The following is a 17,743-nucleotide window of genomic DNA, read 5'->3' on the forward strand; positions in this document are numbered from 1 at the left end:
CCTGCTACAACGCAAGCTTCAAGAACTGAACCAGGTTCATGCCTACAAGAGACCCCTCATCAAGAGACCCAGATGAGTAGGCTGAACTCTAGAACAGCAGGTGAGAAGAAAAAATATGTATTTTGGATTTTAGGGTTAGCTATCAAAATCATAATAGCAATGTCAGATTTGGGTCTGAGGGCCCCCCCGCCATCAAATGAGGTGTCTGTGGCCCTAATGTGGGGACTAAATTAGATGTCCTTGAAATGAAAATTGTCAGAACCATAGGTGTAGCACATAGCCACAGTTATATAAGAGTGTGACACCTTTGAAACTACTTGGGATATGTGCTTGTCAGTTGACATTTATAATAGTACATAGGCTATTTACAGTACAGGCTAGGTCTTGAGAACAGACTCTTACTAAGCATTAACATTTTTGTTACAGTATTTAACCCTAACCCAAACCACAACCAATTGTTTTAGTTGCCTAACATTAGAAATGTTGTATTACTTGCCCATAACCAAGTTATTTTATTTGTACAATGTTTTCGAATGAACTGGAAACTTGTCAACATTTTTCCAATTAACCGATATTTTCAAATTCACGTTGGAAGAAGTCGCTTCATTTGAAATGTTCATGTCACAGGTTTTTGGTTCACAAACGTTGAATGTCACGTATCTGTGGATTGTATAAGTGGAAACTGCCCACATTTTATTCTGGCGATTAGAGAGGGGAAGGAAGAACATGTGAAGACAATGGGTGCTGGTGTTGACAGAGGAGAGGATGAGGGCTGGACGTAAAGTGGAGAAGACAGTTTCCATTACCCCCGGCGCCCACTGGAGAATCATTTGCTGAGGCTGGCTAAATTGTGATTTAAGAAGTGTAATGACGTGTAATAATTTTCTGTCAGCGTTGTCAGTTAGGATATGAGGTGTGTGTGTTGGGGGTGGGGGGGGGGGGGGGTTGCGGGGACCAGGAAGTTGGACCCGATCCAAACAAATGAGAGGGGACATATTGCGTAATGCGTACAGGCGTAACTACAAACAAATCAATTATCGGCTGAACAAAGCTGTAGCAAATGCGCTATAGTGCGAAAGCGCGGGAGTTGTCCGCGGGGAAAAAAGAAAAGAAAGGAAGGGGGGGGGGAGCTATTGTATTGCACATTTTATTTGCTTCTTTGGGAGCGACGGGGTCACGTGTCCTGAGTGGCTCATACAGTAAGCAGCCAAAAGGCTTTCAAATAAGATGGAAATGGCTGTTGTTGGAAATAACTTAATCCCCGCTCAGTTTCTGTATAAATATGGCCCCCCATAATCTCTCTCTCCCCTCACTACAGTAGCCTACACATGACACTTAGGGCCCTATCTTCGCAACGGCGGTAATTTTGCGTTAGCGCCTGTTTTGCGCTGGAATAGTGCAAAGTCCTAATTGTGGACGTGTCGGCCCGCTGCTCTTCGCGTCATCTCGGCGCAAACCTCCATAGGCGTGTTTATGCCCAAAAGCATGTGTAGGTGTGACCATGCCGTCACACTTAAGAGTACAGTAAGGCTGGGGGAATCTCTCTCTCCCCCTCACTAAGAGTATACAGTGAGGCTGGGGGAATCTCTCTCTCCCCCTCACTACTACAGTAGCCTACACATCACACTTAAGAGTACAGTAAGGCTGGGGGAATCTCTCTCTCCCCCTCACTACTACAGTAGCCTACACATCACACTTAAGAGTATACAGTGAGGCTGGGGGAACGCCAACTTCCAACTCCAAACTTCTAACATCTTTAAGAAGACTGCTTTGCTTAGATATAGTCTTATAAGTGTGATACATGTATAATCTAGATAGGCATATAAATGTGATAGGCTACATGTATAATCTAGATAGGTTTATATGGGGATGGGGCGGCTTTAGCTCAGGAGGTAGAGCGGGTCGGCCAATGACGCAAGGGTTGGCGGCTCGATCCCCGCTCCCTCCCAGCTGCCGTCGTTGTGTCCTTGGGCAAGACACTTAACCCTCCTTGCTCCCGATGGTGTGTAGGCACCCTGCGTGGCAGCCTGCCGCCATCAGTGTATGAATGGGTGAATGTAGACTACCTACTGATTGTAAAGCGCTTTGGATAAAAGCGCTATAGGCTACATGTATAATCTAGATAGCCTTATAAGTGTGATACATGTATAATCTCTAGATAGCCTTATAAGTGTGATAGGCTACATGTATAATCTAGATAGGTTTATAAGAATGATACATGTATAATATAGATAGCCTTATAAGTGTGATACATGTATAATCTAGATAGCCTTATAAGTGTGATACATGTATAATCTAGATAGTCTTATAAGTGTGATAGGCTACATGTATCATCTAGATAGGCTTATAAGTGTGATAGGCTACATGTATAATCTAGATAGGCTTATAAATGTGATACATGTATATAAGGAGAGTTTTTAATGTGCTTTTTTCTTTAATCTGTTGGAGAGAATGAACTCTTATTTCACATTATTCAGATGGAATTATTATTATTAACGTTTGAGGAAAAACAGGATGTTAGAAGTCAAATGAGGGGTGTGTGTGTGCGTGCATGCGTGCGTGCGTGTGTGTGTGTGTCATTTTATTGTAGGCTACATAAAGCTTAAAAATGTTACATTTACAACACACCTCTGTTTTAAGTTTATTGGACCTGTCCAGTCCACTCTTGACTTCAAATGAAAAACAAAGGATGTCCTTAGGATTAGGTCAACCTTTATTATCACAGTGCCCAACCCAAGCCTATGGGGCATTCAACAAAGGAGTTTTATCTTTGACATATGTAATTTATGAAAAATAAAGCACCAGCCATACTGTTATTAACGCCTCATCACAAGCTCCAATAGAGCAGGGAATCGTGGGCTTTGAGTGATTATGTTATCATTTTTAGTGTAGTGTTTTGCATAGACGTGCACAGGTTTAGAAGAGGGAGGGGAAGGGGACGAGGGAAAGGGGAAGGTGGACTTTGCAAATGAGAAGATGTGTCTTGTCATAGCTGCTCATATAGTATAAAAAAAGGCATGGAATAGAGAAGCTTTACTCTAAATTCAAAATATTCCATAATCATTCATGAGGTCCAGACAGCACATTCAAGTAGAGGGCGATTAAAAAAATAAAATCTTTGGCAGAGAAGAAGCAACTTATTGGCAATGGATAGATGGAGTGGGGGAGTCCATTTCAATTATTCAATTCAGTTTATCACTGAGAACATGTGGTGTAAAAAATAATGTCACCAGCAATCAATTTATTGCAAATTGTGTGCCTCATTTTTTTTAAAGCTGGAATGGACTGCATGTAACTACTCACACTCACCATCAAATCATCATTAATACATGCACAGGCATTCTCTCATTTCTTCAGCCCAGGAGATAACTGCACCCCGCATACATACGTTTATCACAGTAATCTCTCTATTACAAGTCCCCTGCTTAACACAAATGCATAATGCTTTCATGCAGAACACAAAATGCCATAAATCAAAATGAAAAGGAAATGGATGACAATGCAGCGCAGTGACTAAGCGGCAGTGACAAGACTAATTCAACATCTAATGTGGTCAAAGGCTTGACTTTCTGCTATTTGTTTTTACACATACGCTAAATTACTAGAACAAGCCTTGTCTTACTCCATGCTCTCCATACTAGCTCTCTCTCTCTCTCTCTCTCTCTCGCTCTCTCTCTCTCTCTCGCTCTCTCTGCCCTGCTTCTGAAACCAAAGTTGTTTGATCATAAATTGTTGAAGTGCAATGACTTGTCTCCTCCACTTTCACTCAGTAGTCCTAGTAGTAGCAAGAGCAGATTAAAAAGTCTGCCACACTACCCAGCCGGTCTCAGCATACCATTAGCATATATATGAGATTTGAGACATTTTCTAATATTCTCCAGCACCTCATCTGTCATGGCCTGCTGATGAATTATAAAATGCTTGTTTGGGTGTGAGGCGGCTGGAAAAGTAGCTCTGTTCTCCCCCCACCCCTCTCTCCATACTACTTCTATAACCTTTACTGTGCCTGCATGGGGGGGGGGGGGTCAATGTTGGTCCATTTAAATAAAAAAGGGGCATTGTATGCGTGTTATTACCTATGTCAGTCAATATGTGTGATAAGTGGTTAAAAATGATCTGGAATTTACAGGTCACACAGCAAGAAGAAGTTGTACTTCACTGTAACGTGCCTATTTCACATCCCATCTCAAGCAGCCATTTTGTGTCGAAAATGCAGGAAGTAACAATATAAAAATGTAAGGCTGATGCTATTTATACCCGGGTGTAAAATAGCCGATGTAACGATTCACACCCGGGTGAAAATAACCCTTGTGGCTATTTGTACCCGGGTGGGTGTAAATAGCTCATGTGGCTATTTACAACCCCATTCAGAAAATGATTAGAATGTATTTTATATTTTAAATTTTAAATATAACTAAATGTTTCTAGAGCACAGGGCCTAAAATTTATTTTGCAAATACAAATGCTTCATGAACGAATTACTCCAGGACAGCACTCCAATAAGTTTGATAGGCTATTTACATTTTATTGCCTGCACAAACGTTTCGGGCCAGATGCCCTTCTTCAGTGTGCTTAGTGGCAAATCATCTGAGTCAGTCACACACAGGTGATGCTTATCAGTAATAGGGCTGGGTATCGAGTTTCGATACTTACTTGGCACCGAAATGAAAGCATCGATACTAAGGGGTATCGAAGCCTCCCTTGTCAAACGATACCAATTTTCGATACCAAAACAAAACAGCGTCATTGAGCCTATAAGCATGCGACATGCTTGCACACCGCGCTCTAATACGGCTGGTGATTGGCTGTCATGTAGAGGCATGCAAGAAACGTTACGCGCACTTTAGCCGGTGTGTTTGTTGTGAGCCAGGCGTGCGGTGCGGATATAGTATACAAGAAGTTAGCCACTCAAGCTAGTCCTATCCTGGAGTATATGGCGAAGATGATGAAAAGCAGGGAAAGAAACAAAAACAACAAGGACTGGTTTCCACAGACAAGATAAATAATCGCGAGGTGGGTCAGCTTACCGCAAATTGTTGTTGATGTTAGTGGTTATCAGATCCCTCAGTCTGACAAATCCATGCATCTGGCTGTGAGTTGTCGCTAGCATTAGATCATTTAATTAATTGCCGCAGTAACATTATGCGCAAGCAGGCATTGTGTATTTTTAGCAACTCGTTAACAAACGCTGATGTCATGATAGTTTGTTGAATGTAAATGCGATTCATTTATATTGATAGGCTAGTAAGTGAATGCATGAAGTGGAGCTGTCTCGTCAGATTGGACAAGAATGACGTTCTGTTGCAGCAGTGAGCATTAAACACTGATCTGCAATGCTAGCGTTAGATGTTTCATTAATTAGCGTTAACGTTATGTGCAAGCGGGCAGTTATCACCCATTATGTATTTTTAGCAACTCGTTAACCCCACGGCCAACAACATTTTTTTGGTTACTCTAGATGTGGTCTCCCTTTACACAAATATCCCTCATGATTTAGGCATGGAATCTTTAAGATTCTTCCTAGATTCAAGGGAGGTACTGATACCTCCAACCAACTTCTTGGTGGAAATGACATCCATGATTCTACACAAAAACTATTTCCTATTTGAAAACTCCTATTATCTTCAACTGCAAGGGCCACCAATGGGTTCAGTTTTTAGTCCAGATTATGCAGGCATTGCCTTGGGCTTTCTAGAACACAATTCAGTATGGAACAATAATCCTTTTATTCACAACATGTTGTTATTTAAGAGATATATTGATGACATTTGTCTTATCTGGCAGGGAACCGAGGAAGAGCTACATAGATTTGTGTCCTATCTGAATAATCTGATCCCCACCATCAAATTCAACATGGAGTTTAGCAGAAGTGAAATCCCGTTTCTAGACACCTGTGTACTATTACAGGAAGGTAAATTATCCACTACTCTCTACAAGCCTACAGACAAGAACAGTCTATTACATGCCACCAGTGCACACCCCCCCCGCTTGGAAAAAAGGCTTACCGTATTCTCAATTCCTCAGACTAAAATGAATCTGCAGTAGTGAATCAGATTTTGAAAAAGAGAGAGATATCATGTACAACAATTTTGTTGAGAGAGGTTACCCTAAAAAATGGCTTGACACTGCTTTAACTAAATTGGAGAATCAGAACCAGGTTGTGCAGACCAAAAAGAAACATTCATGTGCCTGCATCACCACTTTTAATCCTCTGAGCAATGATGTACGTAGTGTCATAGAGAAACATTGGCACGTTTTGTCAGCTGATCCTGAATGTGCTAAATTGTTTACTGATCCTCCTCTTTTCTCCAACTATAGATCTCAAAGCATCAGAGACTATATGGTGAAAGCAGACTGCTACATACCGCCACAGCAACACACGGGGAGGTTGGATGGAGTCACCGGCTTCTACCCTTGCACACACTGTGTAGCATGTAAATATTCAAAGAAAATGAACACATTCAAAAGTGCAGTGACTAACAAACAATACACTATCAGACAATTTGTCAATTGCAGTTCATCTAATGTAGTCTACATCAGTGGTTCTCAAATGGGGGTCCGCGGACCCCCAGGGGTCCGTGGCTAGGGATGGGTACCGAACTCGGTACTTTTACAGGCACCGACCGAAAGTGGGCGGTACTACCGAGTATCAGTTCACATGAAATGAAACGGTACCTCATTTCGGTACTTGAACGCATCTGAGTAATAGAAGAGAGTGGGTAAAATAGAAATTCCGACGGAACCTTAAGGCAACACGCGAGAGCGGGTTACGTCAGTACGTCACTCTACCTGAAACGTCAACAAACGGGACCACCCGAAAATGTGGCTACACTTTCCCAAGATAGACTCAGACAACACTGGGTGATGTGAATTGCAAAGCTGGCCAGGGAAACACCTCAAACTTGAGGAAGCATGGTCAAACACAAGATATATTTACAGTAGCTAAATGCTGAAAACTGTAACGTATTACCGTAGATAGGCTGAGGGTGAATGAAGCAGGCAGCGCACCGCAGCTGTTAGCAGCACCTCCTCAGCTGTAACGTTGAGAGAGGCATCGACTACAACATCAGGTAACGTTATTTAATTAGCTGGATAAGTTGTTTCACTGCCGTTGTGGTTGTTAGATAACGGGGCTTTTCACTGTCTTCACAACGACTGCAAAACAGAGATCGCTAACGTTAACGTTAGCGTTAACGCTAAAACGTTAACGTTGCTGCAGTAATTGTCAAGGGTTCAACAGAACGTATTTCCTCAGCCTGTATCGTAGCTATCAACATGAAATAAAAAGCATTTGAGAGCTTAAACCCGTGGCTTTTTATTTGGAAGGGTTACATTTGCCGTAATCTTTATTAACATTTCTTAAAATGCATTAGAATCTTTTTATTTTTATTTTTTGGGGTTAAAGATTTTTTTTTTTAATGAACATTAGAGCAAATATAATACGAAAAGCCAAAGGGTTAAGCTCTCAAATGCTTTTATTTTATGTTTCTATGTGCTACAGAGCCTGAGATATGAAGGCTTTAGTGAATACCGACCGCTCTCTCTGAGAAGTTTGGACTTGTTTTTTTTTTACAACTGTAATTTTTTTGTTATTAGAGCGTGTAAAGTACCGAAAATGGTACCGTTTTGGGTACCGTACCGAATTCCAGGTACCGGTATCGTACCGGTATCGGTTCAAATGTGAACGGTACCCATCCCTATCCGTGGCACTTTGCCAGGGGGTCCGCGAAAAGTTTTCAAGTAATTTTTTTTTTTTTTTTTTAATAAAATGCTACATGTTAATTATTCCTTCTCAAACTACTTCCTACATGGTGCTAGTCTATCAAAATATCTTGGCTGTCATTGATTGTGTTGCATAGTGGTTTTCTGTACTGTTGACAAATTGTGATATTGTAAGTCGCTTTGGACAAAACAAAAGTGTCTGCTAAATGACGTAATGTAAATGTAATGTAATAATAAAAAAAAAAAAAATTTTTGTTGCAAAATCTTCATAGTTCAACGAAAATAGTTTATGCTTTAAATCTAAAATGGTTCATGGATTACATTCTAATAACAAACCTATCAAAATAAAAGTCGAGCATGTTACCGTGGAAACAATTAAGCTTAGCCCAAAATCACAAATGTTATGGCCTTAGGCCGTATTTGTATTGTATTCCCTTATGTTTCTTGTTAATTCCCTGTATGCATGTGGTTTAGATGTGTGCTGAGTGAGACCTCTTGTTGTGAGTGGATCTTTGTTCTACAGGTGATGGCAATCGGCAATGATTGGCAGGTGGTGGCTGTGGATTGGTCGACCCCGCAGCACACTGCCTTTAAAACTCCCTGGATTCTGCAAGATGGCGGGGAGGCCAGCAGTAACTGAGTGGTGTTGCTGCTGGTCTTCCCCCTCACTCCTCCAACCAGTGTGCTCTGGCACTTTGTAATTAGCTTAGTCCTTAGCCACATAGCTTATCTGAAGCTGTAGGGGTGAATGGGCCTTTTAATTTCAGTTTTCTCCTGGTTTTGGTTTAGTTGAGGGAGGTAGGTTTATTATTGTCTTTTCTTTCATTTGTTTTGTCCTTAGTTAGTTGGTGGGTGGTATTTAGTGTGGGTTTTGGCTAATGTTCCCCCTGAGCCATTGCTTCAATCAGTTTTACCAACTTTGCACTGTTAATGTAACCCATGTTTGGTGCCTCGCAATAAAATTGTGCAGTTTGCTACATTTTACATCTGGTTTCTGTGTGCATGTTATGTTGCAGCCTGACCTTAGACCGGGTCGTAACACAAATCAGAATGAGGGGGTCCCCGGTTTATTTTCTATCTTGTAAGGGGTCCTTGGCTGAAAAACATTTGAGAACCTCTGGTCTACATGATTTCCTGTAAGTGTAATCTCCAGTATGTAGGCAAAACTTCCAGACCAGTTCGCACACGTATTATAGAACATATGAGTGCCATCAGACGTAAGGACATTAAGTCTCCCATTGCCAGACATTTCATGGAAGCTGGTCACTCCAGAGCAGATCTGTCTTTCATAATAATTGAACAAGTTAAGAAATCTAGAAGAGGTGGTGATCTAGAAACTAAACTCCTTCAAACTGAATCTAGATGGATATATTATTTGCAGTCTGTTAACCCAGGGGGCATGAATGAAGATCTCTCCCTCCAATGCTACCTATAGGACCTTTGTATACTTATTCATGATGAAATGTTTTTGTATTAAGAATATGAACTTATCAATGTAAAACTTCCTGTTGAAATGTGTTTTGTGTATTGTATGTATAATCTATTTCATGATTTGTATAGCCTGGGTCAAAAACTGCATAGCTTTAGTCTCTTTGTAATTAGTCCACACCCCATCACCATGGTGATGATTTTGATTAATGATTCTCAGCACCTGAGCTGAGTCTACCTAGAACTCTATGAGAGCCATTGTCTGTCTATGATCCACATACCAAGCACTGACGAAGGTCCTAGGACCGAAACGTTTGCTTTTTTATTTTCACTATGAGCACCGAGCACTTTATGGGCAAATAAAAGAAAATTATATTTTCGCAAGTCTCAGTCTAAGGAGTCTTCCTTAAATTACTATGCAGTGAGCGAGTCTATTCTGTCAGCTTTCCTAGCAACTCGTTAACAAACGCTGATGTCATGATAGTTTGTTGAATATAAATGGGATTCACTTTGTGCCATTATTGATAGGCTAGTCAATGCTCAACTAGTCTTCCATGCATGAAGTGGATCCATCTCATCAGTTTGGACAAGAATAGAGTTCTGTTGCATCAGTGAGCATTAAACACCGATTTGCAACTCTCTGTTTTGCACTGAAAACTATTCCAACACTGATTTATTTGTTTTACATTTCTTTCCTTTGTAGTACTCCAATATTTTTTGTAGGGACGGCAATAAGTTTAGACAACTTAAAGTTATGTTAAATACAGTAGGTTTTATTTTTTTCTGCTGTAAAACTTAAGATGGGGGGAAAACTAAAGATTTGTAAAATAATTTCAATGTGTAATGCAGTTTTATTTTTGTTCAAATGGATTTTTCTAAAAATTGGTATCGGAAAAAGTATCGTTCAGGAACCGGTATCGAAATCCAAGTATCGAAACAGTATCGATATCGAAAATTTTTGAACGATACCCAGCCCTAATCAGTAACCAGGCTGACACAGCAACTAACAAAAAACCACATGACATCAACAACAACACTCCAACAATATATAGCTATATATTTTTACACTGCAAATTAGCTTATTTTCTTCTTCCTCCACTTCCATTTTAATATATATACAGAATCACATTATTTTACATTATTTTATTTTATCCAGGACTAAGCCCAGAAAACAGGTATAGGGCATAGGGACCAATTTAATCCAGAACAATCTCAAGAAAGTTACAAAAAGCAAGATAAACATAACTCCTCATTGAGTCCCTTTGGCTCCATTGTGTCAAGGAAATAGATCCAGAAACATTTTGTAGAATATCCCAGCAAACATTTTCACGTAGGATAACTGTCTTCTGCACGTCAAACCAATATACGAGTCAGAGTCTAATTATATATCTGAAAAGGAAATCCCAGCTAAGTCAATCCTGTCCCTTCCCACAACGTCGAAATATGCCGCTCCCACAATGCGTATATTCAGCTATTCTGTTAAAATATGTGCAGTGTAGGCTTGTCACGATACTAGAATTTCAACTTCGATATCGATACCCAGGAAAATATCGATACTCGATACCATTTTCGATACCACGGGGGAAAAATGACAGCACATTAAGAGTCTTTTTTTTTTTTATTGAACATAACAGTACTGTATGCTATTTTAACTGTAAACAATTTTTTTTTATTGTCTTAAGTAGTGGGGGGGACAAACTTAATTTCCTGTATAGTTTCCTCCAACGCCTCCTTCAAGCTTTCCCCTGTGTGCTCTGAGTGCAGCCCAGTACAGCCCAAACACCAGCTCCTCATATCCCAGTTATACATTGCAGGGTTACTGCCATGTATGTGGCATTGGCTCTGCTGGTCCAAAGGTCAGTGGTGCAAGAAAAGTAAGGTTTCCCTGACAGCTGATCCACGATCGTTTGTTTTATTGTATCGTATAGTGCAGGGATTTCAGTATCCATGAAATAATTATGTGAAGGAAGGCCAAACCTGGGATTCAGCTGTTTAAGAAGTTGTTTGAACCCAGGTTTCTCCACTGTGTAAATGGGGACCTGATCCATGCACAAATACTCCGCTACAGCTCTGTTTAATGTCTTTGCTTCTCGCGATTTTGGATCATATTGTCTTTGTTGTTCAAACACTGCTGTTATGGTAGGCTGAGTGTGTCTGGGTACTCCTACTGGTGCAGCAGCACTTGCAGCCTGTCGACTGTCCTCTGCTTCAGTCTGGAACTGTAAGAGAAACATCACACTTATCAGACGCAAATAATTTCATATCTTGTTAAATTATCTTATCTGTCTTGTTAAAGTCGATTACTCCGGCATGCATGCTAACGTTCGCAGATAGGCCCATGTAACGTAACGTTATGTTTTGGACTAGCTTAGCGGCTAATGTGGCTAACGGCTAACGTTAATGCCGGAGTAATGTTACGTTAATTTTGGTGATGTAATTAAAATGGTTCAATGACGTTGAAACGGGAGCTTACCTCTCGAAATTCCTTGTAGATATTGGGGTGTCGGTCTTTAAGGTGTTTCGCCAAGTTTGATGTGCTACTGTGCTTGGTCCCCACGACTTTGTAGCAGTGTTTACATATCGGCTTATCGATATCCTTCGCCTTTCCTTGTTCATCTGCTTCGTAGGCAAAATACTTCCAAACTGCACTTCTGCTCTTTACCCTGTCGACCAAAACCGGTCGCGGCGGCTCTGCTGCGACAGTCGCCATTCTGACACAAGGCTCTTTCTCCTTCTTTCTTGTAGCTAGTAGCAGTAGCAGCGTAACATTAACAAGCCGGCCATGTTGTGAGCATGGTTGTTTGTGAGTGAGGACAGAGCAGGGGGGAGGGGCGGGGGCTGTGCTTCACCGCAGCAGAGAGAAGGTTGTGTGGAGGAGGCTGTTGGTATCGATAAACTGGATACTGTAGAAAATGAGTATCGTATCCGTTTAAAATGTTTAGTATCGAGTAAGTACCGAAGTATCGATATTTTTGACAAGCCTAGTGCAGTGTGCATTCAGCAGTGTTACAGATGCCTTGCAGTTACGTCACTCTAGTCTCGCGCTAGGTGCCGCCATGTTGGGTCCCGAGTCCGTGGCTACACGCTAATGCTAGCTCTGAGTCACATGAATGCATCTTATTTCTCACCTCAACAGCAGAGAACAGCAAATGTCAACCCGATCTCCAAAAAAATGTAATGTAAAATAGCAACGTTTGTGGACAAACGTTGCTAATGGGGAAATTGTACACCCTGCCATAATGCCTATCTCCAGCTGCTGCCAAGCTGTAGTGTACTCTGCTGTGGTAAAGCAGAGTTGAATATCTAAGAAGTAGGCTTTAACTAAGCTCTTTATACTACCTGGCACTCTAAAGAAATCAAAGGCCTCCCATAACAGACTATGCGGCACTGACCCGAAAGCATTAGCCAGGTCCAAGAATACTACATGCAGGTCTCTCTTCTCACGCCTAGCTGACTGGATTTGGTGCCAGATCATGCTGGTGTGCTCTAAGCACCCGGAGAAGCCGGGAATTCCAGCCTTTTGCACCGAAGTATCTATTAGCCTATTCTTTTCTAGATAACTAGACAGCCTCTGTGCCACAACACTAAAGAAAACCTTCCCTTCAACATTAAGTAGACTGATAGGTCTAAACTGACTTATAACGAGTCCCTTTCTTTAGGAATGAAGATTCCCCCTGCTCTACGCCACGCCTTAGGAATAACCTGCTTCTTCCAGACTACCTTCATCAGCTTCCATAGAAACTGCAACACATCTGGAGCACTCTTATACAGCCGGTAGGGGACTCCATTAGGACCCGGGGCTGAAGAGGCCCTTGCACGTCTCACTACTTCTTGAACTTCTTTCCACCTTGGTGGGCTATCATCACACTGGCTCTCTATTTCACCAATAGGTGAACTTCACTAATACTAATACTAATACTAATAATAGAAAAGGAGAAGATACTGAATAATGACATCACAACAGTATAATCCTAATGTTAATTTAAAATTAAATATTCTTCTAAATATGGATAAAAGTCCAAAAAACATAAAATTTTCTTCAACGCTGCCGAGATTCCATTCCTTACAGCACCCCCTACTTAATAATAGTTCCAGCGCGGCTGCGAAAATGTGGTGGCGCATTGTGTCAAGTGTACTGGCTCGGGGAACGGTCCGGCCCCCGGTCCCTTAGGTTTCTGACAATGTGGCCCCCTGAACAAATTAGTTGAATAGCCCTGCTGTAAAACCCATTTCAAGAAAAACATTTTGGCTAGTTGAAATTAATTGGCTCGTAACTTTAAAATCTAGCAGCCATATTGGCTGGTGATAAAAAAAAAGTTTAATCTCAAACCCTGCAGGGAGAGCAGGTGGTGACATAGGAGTGAGTGAGATAAGGAGCAAATATATGATTGTTAAGACTGAATACTGACATCACAACCGTCTAATCCTAATGTTAATTTAAAATGAGATATTCCTATATGAATCTGGCTTCAAACGACCAAAATCTTTATATGATGATAATAATAATAATCAATGATAGTGGTTCACAGACGTGTGTGTGTGTGTGTGTGGGGGGGGAGGGGGCCCAAGTTCAGATGCGTTCCGCTGCCTATGTATAGAGCTACTAACACATCTTCCTTTGTCCACTGATGTAGCATCTTATGAATGTAACATTTTTGTAATTGTGTTATCTGCAAATGTATTTCTACTCCTGTAATGGTGATGTTTTGGTGTGGTGTTGCTTAATTGATTGCATTTCCGGTATTATTGTATATAGCCGTCATTTCCGTCTGCTTCAGCACAACACTGAAGAAGGCCTGTTTGGCTGAAACGTCCATTGTAGCTGTCAATGCCCAAATGATGGATTAAACCTTTGAAAGGACATTAAAGTGTGTTGGCTGTTCTCTCCTATCAGTCATTCTTTTGTGCCTTGAGTTTTTAACATTTGGTGAGTGTGCTCGCTACTACTGTGGTCATCTGAAGTATGTCAAACAGCAATATCAGACTATCTTGGCTCAATTGCTGAGTGTCTATGGGATCAAATAACATAATCATGATCTTATAGGCATTCAAGAATTGAGCAAAAGTAAGCAAGTAAAATAAGCTGTCTGAGTTAAATGAGCGCAAACGCTAAATTACCGCTTTTGCGAAGATAGGGCCCATAGACATTTCTTCCAGGGAATCCAAAAACAAGATGAGTGCCTTGTGTCACTTTGTGTAATCACAGTTAAAGCCATGATCATTTCATTTTTTTGAATCAACTAAGCCGACATACATTTACACATGAAATTCCTCAACACAGCATGAAAGGTGGGGACATTGCTAGTGTGACAAACATATAGCTAGCACTTCTCCATCTTTTGTTTTACTATAACTGCACCACAAGTGGGCAGTATAGAGAGGAGTACAGTAAGCTTTAAAAAGAGACATTTTAACATCATCTGTACACATGAAAAAAATGTGTGCCAGCATATTTGGCTTGTGCATACAGTTTACAACACTGGCGCTTCACATCATCATCATCATCACATAAATCATCCCTGATAATATGACCCAGATATCTTACTTTGTCCACCACATTTAAGGCTTGGTCTGCCAAAAATAATCTAGGGAAATGTAGCTTCTGATCCTCCTTGTTTTTTGCAATCATGACAGTACCTACAGTACTATAGGTGTTTCTTTGGGACAGGTTACACTTGTAACCTGTCCTAAGCAAGTAACTGTAAGGCTAAAAACAGTACAGTATACAGTGTGTACCTTACAGCGTGTGTGTTTGTGTGTGTGTACTTTTTTCAGTCATGTATACAACATTATATAAACTATGTTACAAAGATGTCTATCATATTAAATACCTTGCTGTACAAATATAGTACAGTTAATGTTGTGTATAATTTACCTATAGAGTGAGGGTAGCAGCCACATCTCATGGAAGGGTGTAATACTTTATAAAGCTATAAAGCTTTATATTCCAACTCCTTGCAAACACCCCATGCGTTAATTAAATGACTAAAAAGTGCAGTGGCCTGTGTCCTAAATTAATTGCTTTCTATTAGATTACATTATTGTAGATAGCCCAAGCCATATTATTAACATTGTTGTACATTCTCCTACATTCAATTTCCTTGAACATTATTATTGAGAGAAATCACTCTCTCTTCCTCTCCCTCTTTCTCCCTTCCCAAGATTGTTCCACATTTCTGTCATGGTGCATTCTGCTCAGTTAATTAAAGTGGGCTAAAGTGCAGTGGCCTGTATCCTATTGCCATCAAATCCATAACTTAGAGAGAGAAAACATTTACATGAACTTGCCATTAATAGCGCCTTTTCAATTCCCACCAAGTATGATCGTGCACAATAATTGCTGTTGCCTATAAGACAAAAAGGCAAGGGGGTCCGCGAGGGGACAAGAAGAATTTTATGCCATTGTTAATTAAATGAACAAAAGTGCAGCAGGCTGTGTCTTGGAAAACAGCTCTGAGTAATACAAATATAGCCAACAATCTCTTCAGCGCGCTCCTTTCAATTCACTTTTCAATACTATTACACAAGGTAATAGAGTTTGCCAATGGAACTTCTTGATAGCTGTCAGAAAGAAAGAGAGAGCAAGAGAACAGGGAGAGAATGCCTTGTATTTCTTTTCTTTCTCCCCCTTTTTAATAAAACGACTAAGCTCAGCAGTCTGTATCCTATCTCAGCTATTGCATCTATTGGATTGGATTATTTTACATTTTGATTGAAATGATGTCCGCGCGAGATAAAAGCGCAGACCCCAGTTGTTGTAATTGAATCAGGGTGGAGTTGTTTATTCGGTTGATCTACAGCGGTGATTCGCTTGTCCTAACACCCAATGCATAAAAGATCCACTCTTGTTTAACACACTGCTGATTAGATCTGTTTAAAATGGCGAAACAAGAGCGTCCGTGTCCAGAGATCGGCAGGCATAAAGATAATACATATAACAGCATCAGGAGAAGGGGGGGGGGGGGAGAGAAAGAGAGACAGAGGGGCATAGAGAGGGAGAAAGAGAGAGAGAGGAGGATACGAAGGGCCTCACGCTCCCTCGCAATGGTGTGTGTGTGTGTGTCTTGTGTGTGTGCGTGCGTGCGTGCACAAACACAAGAGTCTGTGTGCAGCTGCACCATCTGCTTAACTTTCCATGTGTGACTAAAGTTTCAATAAATAAATGTCACATGGCACGTGTCACATGGCACGGATGTCACATGGCACGGATGGCACATGCACAGGGGGCTTTGACTGACAACATTTAAATAACATTTAATAGGAACTAGGAGTAAGTGTAAAAGGCTGTGGCGCTCATCCCCCAACAACAGCCTCTTCTGCAAATGTAAATCAGCAATGTGAATAGTGTCTTAAGGGTCATATAAGGAGAGAAGGATACATGTAAATCAGCCATGTGAATAGTGTCTTAAGGGTCATATAAGGAGAGAAGGATACATATTTAAATCAGCCATGTGAATAGTGTCTTAAGGGTCATATAAGGAGAGAAGGATACATGTAAATCAGCCATGTGAATAGTGTCTTAAGGGTCATATAAGGAGAGAAGGATACATATTTAAATCAGCCATGTGAATAGTGTCTTAAGGGTCATATAAGGAGAGAAGGAGGATACATATTTAAATCAGCCATGTGAATAGTGTCTTAAGGGTCATATAAGGAGAGAAGGATACATATTTAAATCAGCCATGTGAATAGTGTCTTAAGGGTCATATAAGGAGAGAAGGATACATATTTAAATCAGCCATGTGAATAGTGTCTTAAGGGTCATATAAGGAGAGAAGGATAGGCTACATATTTAAATCAGCCATGTGAATAGTGTCTTAAGGGTCATATAAGGAGAGAAGGATACATATTTAAATCAGCCATGTGAATAGTGCCTTAAGGGTCATATAAGGAGAGAAGGATACATATTTAAATCAGCCATGTGAATAGTGTCTTAACTCATTCCTATAGCATACTGTAGCTAGGTTAGCTTTCCATAGCTCCTTGCCAAGAGACCATATCTCTGGAACGGAAGCACCAAAAGACACGGGACTGGCGGCATTGGAAAGCTCGTCAAATTTGACATCTAGTAGTAGGTGAGTTGAAGTAACGAAATCAACGCTGAGCAATGTACCCATTTTTACACATTTTTACAGAAAATAGTTACAACATCAGATGCGCGTAACTCCTACGAAAATGCCTTAAAATGCATGAATTTTTTTTTATGAAGACATCTCCCGACATATATACATCGGTTTAAATTTGGTGCAATTTGGTGCAATTTTATTTTCGATTTATTTTCGATTTTTTCTTGTTCTCTTGTTTTATTGTCGAAGCCTTCTTCTTCTTCTTTGAGTTTTATGGCGGTTGGCAAACATATATGTGCATTACCGCCACCTACTGGAGTTTGAAATCAGCCAATTGCCTGAGGGGTGGGCATGGAAACGAAGGCCACGCGAGCCCAGTGCATTGTGGGAAATGTAGTATTTCGGGTCCCCGCACCCGCCCCTCCCCTCCACCACCCCCCCCCCCTCCACACAGAATGGATTTCTGGTGATATCTCTGGCGGGAAACAACCAATTTCAAAAATTTCAACGGATTCGAAAACCTTAGG

Source organism: Poromitra crassiceps, assembly GCF_964638095.1.
Source record: "Poromitra crassiceps genome assembly, chromosome: 1".
Taxonomy (NCBI): Eukaryota; Metazoa; Chordata; class Actinopteri; order Beryciformes; family Melamphaidae; genus Poromitra; species Poromitra crassiceps.